Source organism: Vicia villosa, linkage group LG2, assembly GCF_029867415.1.
Source record: "Vicia villosa cultivar HV-30 ecotype Madison, WI linkage group LG2, Vvil1.0, whole genome shotgun sequence".
In the NCBI taxonomy this organism is placed as follows: Eukaryota; Viridiplantae; Streptophyta; class Magnoliopsida; order Fabales; family Fabaceae; genus Vicia; species Vicia villosa.
The window spans coordinates 32,936,403-32,948,264 of NC_081181.1; the positions used below are offsets into that span (position 1 = coordinate 32,936,403).

Below are 11,862 nucleotides of genomic sequence, written 5' to 3' on the forward strand. Positions count from 1 at the left end.
CCTAACCCATTAAGCCCATTCGGATTCAAATGTGGAGAGAGGAACAACATGAAACCTAAAGCCAGACGCCTTCTCTTGTGAAACCCCAAAATTAAATCAAATAATTTCAATTAATAGTTATTAACAAGAAAATTAAGTCCAAAGTCATATTCTCTCTTGTTCTAAACCGTGACTCTGCTTTTTCTCTCCATATCTCTCTCTGCAAATCTAGACATCTCAACCAAATATCTCTCCCGATCTAATGAACAGAACAACAACAACCTACCGTCCCTCTCTTGATTATCCTCTCAATAATCCTTTCGATTTGTATTCGTTCTTTTCTCTGCTTTCGTTTTCTCACGATTCTCTCGGTTCAGTTTCAATCAATCAAAACAATCAAACAAACAGAAAACCCTAGTCCCCAAATTAACCCCTTAAATCGATCCTTGAATCCCAATAGACCGGTCTCCTTATCAATCAAGCAAATGAAGCACTCGCGATTGTGTTTGGGTCATTCTCGGGGTAAACGAAAACTATACGTTATATAAAACTAAAGTTCTAATTGTTTGCCTGTTTGTTTATGCATAACACAATATACAAAGTTGTAATGAAACACAAACGAGAGTAAGAACACAGAGAAAGTTCTGAGAACGTAATGAATCGATCTCCTTAACGATCGAGTGAAGTCAGCCTAGGAATGCTCTCACGAAAGTATTAGGATCATTCTCGGTTTTTTCAAGTGGTAAGTTTCAAAACGAAAAAACACATATTAACCGATATATTATTTGAATAAAATAAACTGAATAGTATTTGTGCAATGCAAAAAATGCAAAATGAACTGATAACGAGATGATTGTATCTTATACAGAAATAGGTGAATGCATACCAAATGAAACCTCAGCCTTAAAGAGTTCTAGCTCGAAGCCAGTGTCTTTGTGAGCTTTCATCGGTAGTTAACATAAATATTCAAACAAGGCATCAGGAAACAAAAAGAAATCACAAGCATAAGGACCAAACAAGTAGCAAGAAAACCTTATCCCAGCATTCCCTTACCCCTATTCACTATGATGTTTGAAGTTACAGATTCACATTGGAGAAGCAGTAAAGTATTTCAGGTAAACTTTATACCTTTTCCTTAGCTTTATGTAGTCGGCTGAATACTTCTTCCTCTAGCTCTGTGTGGTTGGCTGAATGTAGGGGTTTAGGCTCAATCAAGCAGAGTTTCAGTGTGAAACTCTATTGATTCATTAAGTAGTCAGCCTTTGATGAGGTGAATGAAGGGTTATGATGGTGTTTTGAGGGATATGAGATGAGTGTTTGAGTGTTGCTGAAATAAGTGGAATGTGAAGTTTTCTGCAGATTAGATGAGAGGTTTTTTATTAGGGTTTTCTGTGGCTGCCGCTCTCCTCCTTTTTTTTTCCAATGAAACAGTGAATATATAGTGCTTAGGTTTGGGAATAACTCTAGGTTAGGATGGAATCAAACTTGGTTTGGAATTATAAAGGGAAATGCTGCAGGCTGCTTTCGTGTAACAGTTTGTATTTTACCATTTTCTTGCAATTTCTGATGCTGGCAACAACATAGTGATAGCAGGGTAGCAGTTTTGTCTTGTTTTGAGGACAACAAGGTTTTGGACAAGCCATAAAATTGGGCCTTGTGAATTTGTTTAGATGACAGAAATCTTGGCAGCTTTGTCTATTTTCTTAAACTCTTTTGCTAATTAAACCTTTGTTTATTATGAACTCACTTTAATGAATATTGACTTCACTATGCTTTTCCTCTTTTTTTTTTTTCATAGAGATGAGAACATGAAGAATGGTATGAAGAAAGGAACATTTGGAGCTTGAAACCGTTGTGTGAACGACTTGAGAGACTTGGGAAAAGGATGCTTGGAGGTGCAGCCTCGGTTGGGAGCTTGAAGGTTAAAAAGTGTTCATGACGTTACCGTTTGAAGATCGAATTTGGCATGAATCTTTTTGAAAAAGCCTTGTAATTTTGCTAGTTTTAGAATACATCTTTTGTAATTCAAGTGACAATTGTAACTTAAATTTTGTAATTCACCTCTTTTGTAATTCAAGTGACACACCCTTTTTTAGCATTCCTATAAATCTTGGATTTACTCTTGTATCATGTGATACTTGTAACTTGAATTTCCATGTGAACATGTACCTTAAAGTTTGTACAAAATCACAAAATCCTTGATCTGAATAAGAATCTTTTCCTTAGTAATAATCCTTGTAGAATTGATGAACTTTTGTTAACTTTACTTCAAAGAATGTTTGCAAACTTGAATGAAATTGAAATCAATGATCTTATTCAATTGAATCCTTAAATCTTCTTCTATGGACGATCTCATCATAAGAATCACCGTCTTTGAAGAAACGATTATAGCATGAATTGAAATTAGAAGTTAAGAACAATTTTGAGTCAAGAAAATGACCTATGACAATTCAATAACTTCTATTGTCCTTTAAGCATAATTAGCTCTCGATCCTTGAAGATAACTTGTAGACATTGTGCCCAAAAGAATCGTCTCAAAAATGTTGAAAATTGAAGAAGTTACGATCTTTGAAATCTAACTTGAGAATCGGTAAAACGTTCAAACACTGGTGAACCTTTGCTATGTAAATGGGATGTGGGATCTTAGGTCAAAAATTGGGGTATGACACGCCGCCGTGCGTTCATAAATCGCCGTCGTTCGTTCATAAATCGCCGCCGTGCGTTCTTCCATGTGTTTGTGCGTGTTCTGGAAACAAAGAGTGAGAGGGAAGAGAATGACGAGAGAGGGTGGGTAATAGGAAATGAATCGTAACCTTATCCCTTCCCTATTTTTGTCTAATTTCAATTAAATGAAGAAGTTATCCGGTGGATACTCATTACCGTGGTCTCTAGGTCAGGTTAATCCAAACTAATGTGATGCATATACTTGTGATGGTACACCGTAAGTGCGAACGCATGCGCACACCAGATCCTAACGGATCATGTTTGTTTCTTTGGGCCCAGTCCTTCTTTCTGCACACCATTTAATTTCTACCTCAAACAAAATGCACCCCCCTTGTATAAAATAAAAAAAAACTAATTAATTTCTATTTTATAATTTTAATGGTTATTTAATTGTTTTGTTTTTGACAATATAATTTTCTCCCCGAACCGACTAAACCTATTAGTCGCATTAGGCGAGAAATAATTTTGATCAATTAATTTATTAATATTAATTCTAATTTAATTGGCTCTTGTTGAATTATCTCCTCGACCCGACTAAAGCTATTAGTCGCTGTAGACGAGAGATAAAAAATACATAAATTTAAAATACATTTTAATTTGCTGCCCGCGACGATCAATCTATCGATCTGAGCAATCAGCAATGCCCTTAATCCGTTAGCTATACTGATCAAATCTATTGGTCATCGCATCTAACGGTGCCATATCAAATCAGGGTTGTACGCCCAAGCATCTAAAACAATTTCATCACTTCAAACCAAACCACGGATCTTCATCCTTTTCAAGGCAACTCAAAATGTCTTTCAAATCACAAACTAGGACAGGCCATTCAAAAAGCCTCAAAACAACTTCAAACCATTCAAATCAAATTCTAAGGCGTACAACCCTGTGCCCGAACTACGTTGACTTTGATTCTCCATAAGGAGATACGTAGGCACTTGGATAACCAAGGCGAGTCCCCCTCCTTAAAATCTCAATTTTTCCCCTATTCAATTCCTTAGCTATTAACCTTAACTTTTAGCCATAAAACTTGACCCTTAGATTCAAAGCCAATAGGAAAGGGTTGAGGGTGCCTAATACCTTCCCTCGACCTGATTATAATAACTTACCCTGAATCTCATAACTGCGTAGGGTTTCCTATTCGCCCTTCAGAATAAGTGGCGACTCTAAAATCTTTATTTTTAGGGCAGGTTGCTACAGCTGGCGACTCTGCTGGGGACAATCATCAATGGTGACTTATTATGCTCCTAAGGCTTGAGAGGGTTTAGGTTTTGGCAAACTTTTTAGGTTTTGGCGAACTTTTTTGGGGTTTGGCAAATTTTGCCAAAATTAGGGTTTGGTTTAGACTTTAGGTTTTCCTTAAATATTTAAATTTTTATTTATTTATTCATCTGCAATTTATTTATTTACGTTTAATTTAATTAAATATCTTTATATTTGTTATTTTATGGTATTCTGTTGGGATATTGTAAATTGCTGTTAAGCCTAAGCGTGGGAATTATAATAATGACCAGAGGGGAATTACATCGCCTACGAGTCTTATTATAATTCCACTCAGAGTGGGTTAGATATTCGGAAAGGTCTGATACGAGGCTCGACCTTGTTGAGGGCTGGACTGGGTATTTAGCTGATCTCTCTGGGAACCAACCCCTAAAATTCGAACCTCATGGACCAATGAGTCGTTCCAAAATCCAAAGAGACAAAAAGTCTCGGCGGTTACGAACGATCCCATGAGACCTTCTAGAACATTCCCGTTGGAAGGGTAGGCCCCTGAGCCGTTACGTCGAACCTATGAACCTAAGGCTTATATGCTTATGTGTTTAACTGTGTGCTTTCATTATTTCTTGTATATATATATTTCATATAATTGTGGCATTCGTCATGCATCATGTGCATTCTTGCATCATGTCCTATCAAAAAAAATAATACAAAAAAAAAGGGAGTTATTATATTTTGGATACGCATGAAGCATATCATTCATAGCATGCATATCATTCATGACATGCGTATCACTCTCATGGCATTAAAAAGAAGATTTCTCTTTTACCTTCAGAGCAAGAGATCATTGGGAAGGATAATCTAACATCCCGACCGTCTTATCAGACAAGATTTCAGCAAAAGAAATCAATGGAGCAGCTAGAACAGAATCAAGCCGCCCTCCGTGGGGAGGTGGATCAACTGAAGGTCTTTTGAATGTTTGAATGTTATCCTGGATACGCATGAAGCATATCATTCATAGCATGCATATCATTCATGACACGCATATCATTTTCATGGCATTGAAAGAAGATCTCTCTTTTACCTTCAGAGCAAGAGACCATTGGGAAGGATAATCTAACATCCTGACCGTCTTATCAGACAAGATTTCAGCAAAAGAAATCAATGGAGCAGCTAGAACAGAATCAAGCCGCCCTTCGTGAGGAAGTGACCCAATTGAAAGGCACTGTTGAGGATCTCAAAGGAGGTATGACTCAAATGCTAGGATTCATGAAGGCCCTCCTAGATCAACAAGAAAAGGCAAAAGAGGTTCAGTCTAGGGATACCCTGGTTCAGGATGAGATTCCCAACGACAAAAATCCGCTGCTAGGATTTGTTTCAGGCTTTGGCCCGGATAAAGACAGACCTCAGGTCCGATCCGTCAGGAGAGCTATCCAATTCCAAGAGAAAGGAGATACCTCTCAAGAGGGATTTGTCCCCACTCCACAGACTAAAGGGACATCCCGCACAGTTCGCATTCCTGCTAACAATGTCCCTAAGGATTTAGATTACTTGGATCTACAATACGGAGTGCAAGAGGTTGTGGACCTCCGATTTTTTTAATTCCGGGCCATACCTCTGATCCGTAGAGATACGTGAACTGACTCTTTTTTGTCGCTTAATGCTTTCGCATTTTTTTTTGAAAATTCACAGAGTCGCCATCGACCTTTTATTTTATCCAATCAAGGAAAGGTTTATAAAAGAAACAGAAAAAAGACCTTTAAGAAATTCTGGGTAAGGGGGTAGGTTATACAAAGGGAAGGTGTTAGCACCCTTTGTATCCATGGTTATCCATGGGCTCTTAAGTTTGCTTAGCTCACTTGTTTTTCGATCACTTTTCAATTGCTCTGAAATTGCTCATATGTGGTTTCACATACTTTTGTAAATTGAATTTTGTAATGATCCGTGTGTGGATGTATACAAAATGCTTGTTTATCTTTCGAAAGATGTTTTGGAAAGAACGTTAACTTTGTAATAACCCGTGTTTGGATGTATACAAAGTATTGTCTTTTTTTTTTGAAAGTTTTGAAAAATCAACAGTGTATGAGAATTTTGTTTGTTTTGATTTGAGCAAGCAAACTAGGAGGTCTACCCTGAGTTGTAAGGTCTTTATCCTATTTCCTTTAAAAATCTATCCTTTCACCGGATATAAAAGCAAGGTTCGATTTTGTACTCAAAACAGTGGAATTTTGACTTTGATTTTGAAAGGAATGAGAAGGGATTACCTTAAGAGGTGCAAGTGTGATTGTGATTGGATTCAGATATTTATCTTTGAAGTTAGTGATCTAACGGTTCAATTTTATCTTTGACATACACGCAGTTTATATGTGCTGGAAATTAAAATGCGGAAATGTAAAGTGCGGAAAGTAAATCTACGCTATTACATCGATTGTGCAGGAAACGTAAACTAGCCTATTTACATGAATTTGACATCCTATACATTTATCTAGGAATTTTAAATTGCAAGAAAAATAAAAGGCATGTTTTTTGGATTTTTTATGATTGATTTTAATTATAATTAATGCATGATTAATTAAATTAAAATGAAGAAAAAAGATGAAAATAGATTTAAACCTAGAAATTAAGTTTAAAATATGTACAAAATATTTGTTAATTAATTTTAAAACAAAACTAATTTTTTTGGAATTTTTGGAATTTGATTTGAAATTGATTAAGCTAATTAATACATAATTATACAAATAATTATACAAATAATTAAAACTTAAAAAGAAGATTATTCAAAATATGTACAAAATTAGTTTATAATATATAAACAATATTTAATATAAAGAACAATTTTTTTTATGATTTTTTGATTGGTTAGAATAATTAAAAAGCCAATATATAAATATATACTAATTAATTATGCAAAATATTGAAATTATGAAGAAAAATAAAATATTTTTATTTCAGAAAATAATATATTATTTTAGAAGTCAAAAAATATTTTTTGTGTATTTTTTGGATTTTTAAAACTATTTTTAATTAATTTAACAAAGAAATTAAAATAAAATAGAAATGTAAAAAGGATACTGATCCTGTGTGAAAATCAATGAAGTCCATAGCATAGGGCTGCTTGTCTGACGCGTTGGATTGGCTTGGAGATTGATCTAAGGGTTCAGATCATGAGGGAGCATGATAGCCATGTGGGAATCAGTGCACATGATTAGTCAGATATTCAAAGTCCACACTGGGACCCACGCTGGCTGACCAGCGAATGAGGAGAAGGAAATCTGCCACGCGTGCAGATAGAAAGGTCAACTTTTGACGGACGAACCACGCTTGGACGCGTGGTCGTCTTCAACCTCCGTCTGCCTTATTTTTTAAACAAATAGCGGGGGTTTTAAACCTCCCCTATTTGTACGTCAGAAACACAACTTTTGGTAGCTTCCCACACCTGCAAAAATGAGCGTTATGAATAAAAATAAAGGACCCAGATCTACTTAAAATCACCTCCTGAACATGATGGTGGTATTAGTTTTGCTATTTGGGCGCTGTATCTATGGATTCGAAGAGGTTGAAGCTTAAGCATGCAAGAACACTTGTTCATGGCATAGAGCTATCTTCACGTGGAAACTCTCATGTTAAAGCCCAGATCTATCCTATGAGGCCTCATGAACTCATTAGAATGATTAGTTTATATTGAGGTTAATTAAATATAGGAAAACGAAAATTGATTATGTATGAATATGAAGAACACTTATGCACGTGATACGACTCTCATGGGACCACACAAAGAGTTTATTCTTACTTTATATGACCTTAGAAGATGATTAGAATGATTGTTTGGTATTGATATTGATTGGAATATTGAATTTGAAAATTACAAAGTATATGGGATTTTTGAGAGATTTGATGAGTTTTCTTGCTATACTCTTGCTATATTTCGTGGGTCTCCTTGTTGTTGATGTATTCCACTTCTTTTATAGGCCAAGGGCTGCTTGGAAGTGAAGCTAAGAGCATTGATTGCTTTGTTGAAAGTTTGATTTTTAAATATTAAAAATCTTTGAAAACTTGACCAAGTCTTGCTCTCCTTCAATGCACTTGCCTTGTACTTCATTTGGCTGCAGAAAAATGGAGATTCTTTGATGAGTCATGCTTGAATTGTAAGCTACCATTTATCCATGCATTTTCCTTTTAATTTTAATCTTAAAATAAGATAAAATCATGCAAAAATGGATAAAAAAAGGTATGGGCTTAGTCTTGGTCGTGGGAGGCCCATATCATCATGGAAATGATGTTTGAATGCTGAAAACTTGGCCCCATTTGGAAAAAATGCCATTTTAATCAATGTTGATTTCATGTATTTTCCCAAAATTTAGCCAACTTCAACAAGGTGTAAATCCTTCAATTTTTTTCATATGAAGGAGATCTTGCACTTTTTGGAAACCTCAAAGAGTCCTCTAACCAATGCCTTTGGTCTCATGTCAAAATGATTTTTGAAGCTCCTTGTGTGTCCTTTTGAAAAAAGTGTCTTTTTGTTGACTTTGAAAATGACCTGTAATGTCTTTGATCATATTTTTCAAATGGTGAATCCAATGACCATGGGATCAATGGCATTTGAAAGATAATTGAATTTCCTTCAAAACAAGCTTTGGTTTGAATTTTTTGGATGAAGGATGAGAGAGTTATGATCAGTCAAAGTTGAGTTGACTTTTCAGGCAAAAACCCTAATTTTGAATCTTAGGGTTTTGTTGATTTTTGATCTTTCCTTGATGAATTATGATCATCCAATGATCAAATGATGAATCCTTTGACAAAATATGGACTTTGACAAAAAATTTCATTTTTGACTGTCTGTTGACTTTTTTGGTCAAACGGGTCGTCTGTTGACTGTTTGAGCTGCTGACGGTGCGTCTGAGTGAATTGAAGTTTGAAAATTTGTATGATGGTACTTTGAGATATATGGATGTGTATGAAATCCATTTGAGCTCTCAAAAACTTGTTGCTCCTGTAAAAACAAGAAAAACCCTAGTCAGGGACTGTTTATGTAGGAGACAGTTAAGCGTACCTGATTTTTGCGCAGTGTTGAGTCTCTGCTAATCGCGTGATATTCAGAAGACTTCTAGAACAAAAATCTTGGAATTTTGAATTGTGAAAGATTGATTTGATTGATGGTACAAAACACTGAGAATTGTACTGCCAGCAGTTTGGCTGTCAACTGACTGTTCAGGTATTGATGTAGCAGTTAGAGTGAAAAATCAACAGTCAAAGTTAATTTTCTTTTTTGTTGTTTTTGTTTTTTTTTGTTTTATGTAAAAAATGAAAGTTTATTTACTTGACTTGTTAGAAAAACACAGACATAATAAATAACTAATATTTACGGTATGCGGGCAAAATTACCGATAATAACCCTGAAAATCATTTAATGCACAGAAATAGGAATATTTGACTGGCAGAAAACACACAAGATATTATCTTAGTAATTAAGCAATATTATGACAAATAGTACAACATTTAATACTGACAGTACAAATATCACATACTATATTGAACAGTACGACGAATAAACGGTACATTTAAGAAATAAGAAATACGGCAAATTTTAAGAATGACGATTAATGACCCATGCTATGAACAATAACATGTAGATGATTGGGAGTGCAACCATTGCAGGTCCACACTCTTCAGGACTATGCAGGCAGACGAAAGTCATGATCACCGTAGCAATGGTGATGACTGTAAGAAACAGTGTCTCTATCCACTTTGCCATTCTTGTCAGGGAAGAAGAGAAAATAGATATGAGATAGGAATTTGAAAGATGAGTTGGAATTTGATGTGAGATTTTATGGAAGAAAATGAGAGGTATTTATAGAATGGAAAGAAGGAAAGAGACGTTGGGGAATGATGTGATTCCGTACAAAAGGAAAATTTGAGTGGAAGTAAGATTTGAAAGAAAGTGTATGATAGTGTTGGAAAAAGGAGAGATTTGATTTTTGAAAAAGAGATTTGAAAAGATTTTTGCAAATAATGGAATATAGTACAAAAATTGGTGGGAAACAAAAGATAATAATAATCTACTTGTTACCAGTACAGTCTGAGTTTCCTGATTCTGCGCCTGCAAAAAAGATTTAACTCTGTACCAATTGTGTCAGTACTATTTATCTGTAAATAAATAAATAGCATGTGTGAAGTAATAAACAGTATTTGGCGTTTGCGTAAGAATAAATTCAACTGCAAGCCAAATTACTGTATAAGAAAAATTCTAAAAACTAAGTATTTCATATGTCAGGATATTTGTTGAAATAAAAATCCATGATTATATGAGACCCTTAATTTTCAGATTGGAGTTTTCTTGAAAAATATGTGGGCAAATTTTGGGGTATAACAGTTGCCCCTATTCAATCTTCTTAAACCTGAAGAGATTGTCTGAAATCTGAAGGTAGAAGATGATTGAATATTTAGATGCCCTGAAAATTTGCACTTACCTTGATCAGAAGAGATGTTGGAAGTTGCATTTGAATGTCGTCTGCGAAATGTTGTTGGCAGATTGAAACATTACCTGAGATGGGCTTTCAGATGCCACCTGGTAAATGGGTTGAGGGTTTGTTCATCAGAATGAATCCATTGATTATATCTTGATGAAGGATTTGAAAGTCTTTGTGTTGACTGTTTCGGAACCGTCCAAGGTTACCGCTTTAAGTCTTGGAAGATAATCGTTACGGAACTTGTCCAAAGTTTTTCCGATTTAGATTTTGGAAGTTGATCATTGTGGAACCGTCTGAGGTATCGCTTTAGATCTGCAATGTTAGATCGTTCTGGAACCGTCTGAGGTATCGCTTTAGATCTGCAACGTTAGATCGTTCTGGAACCGTCTGAGGTATCGCTTTAGATCTGCAACGTTAGGTCGTTCTGGAACCGTCTGAGGTATCGCTTTAGATCTGCAACGTTAGATCGTTCTGGAACCGTCTGAGGTATCGCTTTAGATCTTTGATGCTAGATCGTTTTGGAACCGTCTGAGGTATCGACTTTGATCTATGATGCTTGTTTTTGAGTTGGTAAGTGATCAGAATGAATCTTCGGCTTGATTATATCTGAGAGAACCGTTCATGGAATTCAGGTGAACACGGCATGTGATTGAGAACATCTTTGTTGAAGATATGTGCCTACCTGAAAAATCAAGTTAGTGATATGCAATGTTTATGATGCATGTAAATGTGAGATATTCCCGGAGAAATATGCATGTTATGTTGTGCATGATGTATGATGCATGATGTATGATGTATGAATATGTGAATGTGATGTCAAGCTTCTAATTGGAAAAATAAATTCCCACTAGTCAGCTGGACATGAATGTATTGTGATCGTTGATGATCTTTTGTCTTGCTTGAGTACCCTCGTCTGGGGAAAAATTTTTTTTGAGAACCCGGGTATCCCGTTGAAGGATCTTTGACTACTGCTTGGGGAACCAAAGGTAACTGGAAGTTCTGATGCCCTTTCAAATGGGAATGAGGAAGATGCATAATCCTCCGATGCACTATCTGACCAAGTCCGGGTGCGGGGATCACACCTTCTGAAGATAGTAATCTGGAACAAACCTGCTGGGGAATAAGACTTCTTTTGAAGAGAAAATCTTTTTGAGGAATTTGCTGAGAAATGCGTTTCTCTTGGTGACTTCCTTCTGATGGAATGATGTCCAGATGATCGGGACATTTCCTGAATGCCATTCCTGTTTTTCCTGGTAAACATCAATCATATTCAAATGCATATGTTCATTCAAAATTATCATTGGGATGCTTACGTATTTAAACAGAAGAAATGAAAATAGTGATTTTTGAAAGAGCTGCATTGAAAAGAGCCATGATAGGCGGGTTAGCACAGGGAGACAACAATCCTAGAAGTAGGAAACTGTCAGAAAGTTTTGAAAAATATTTATGAAGATAAATAGCTATGTGAAAATGATCC

General features: G+C 35.7%; 1 long non-coding RNA gene across 1 annotated transcript; it reads left to right on the forward strand.

The window, feature by feature from the left end:
- Positions 1–506: 506 nt before the first annotated feature.
- Positions 507–2,087, forward strand: LOC131646065 (uncharacterized). Its single transcript, XR_009297277.1, has 2 exons — positions 507–1,094; positions 1,780–2,087. It is a non-coding gene; the product is annotated as an uncharacterized LOC131646065 (long non-coding RNA).
- The last annotated feature ends 9,775 nt before the right edge of the window (positions 2,088–11,862 follow it).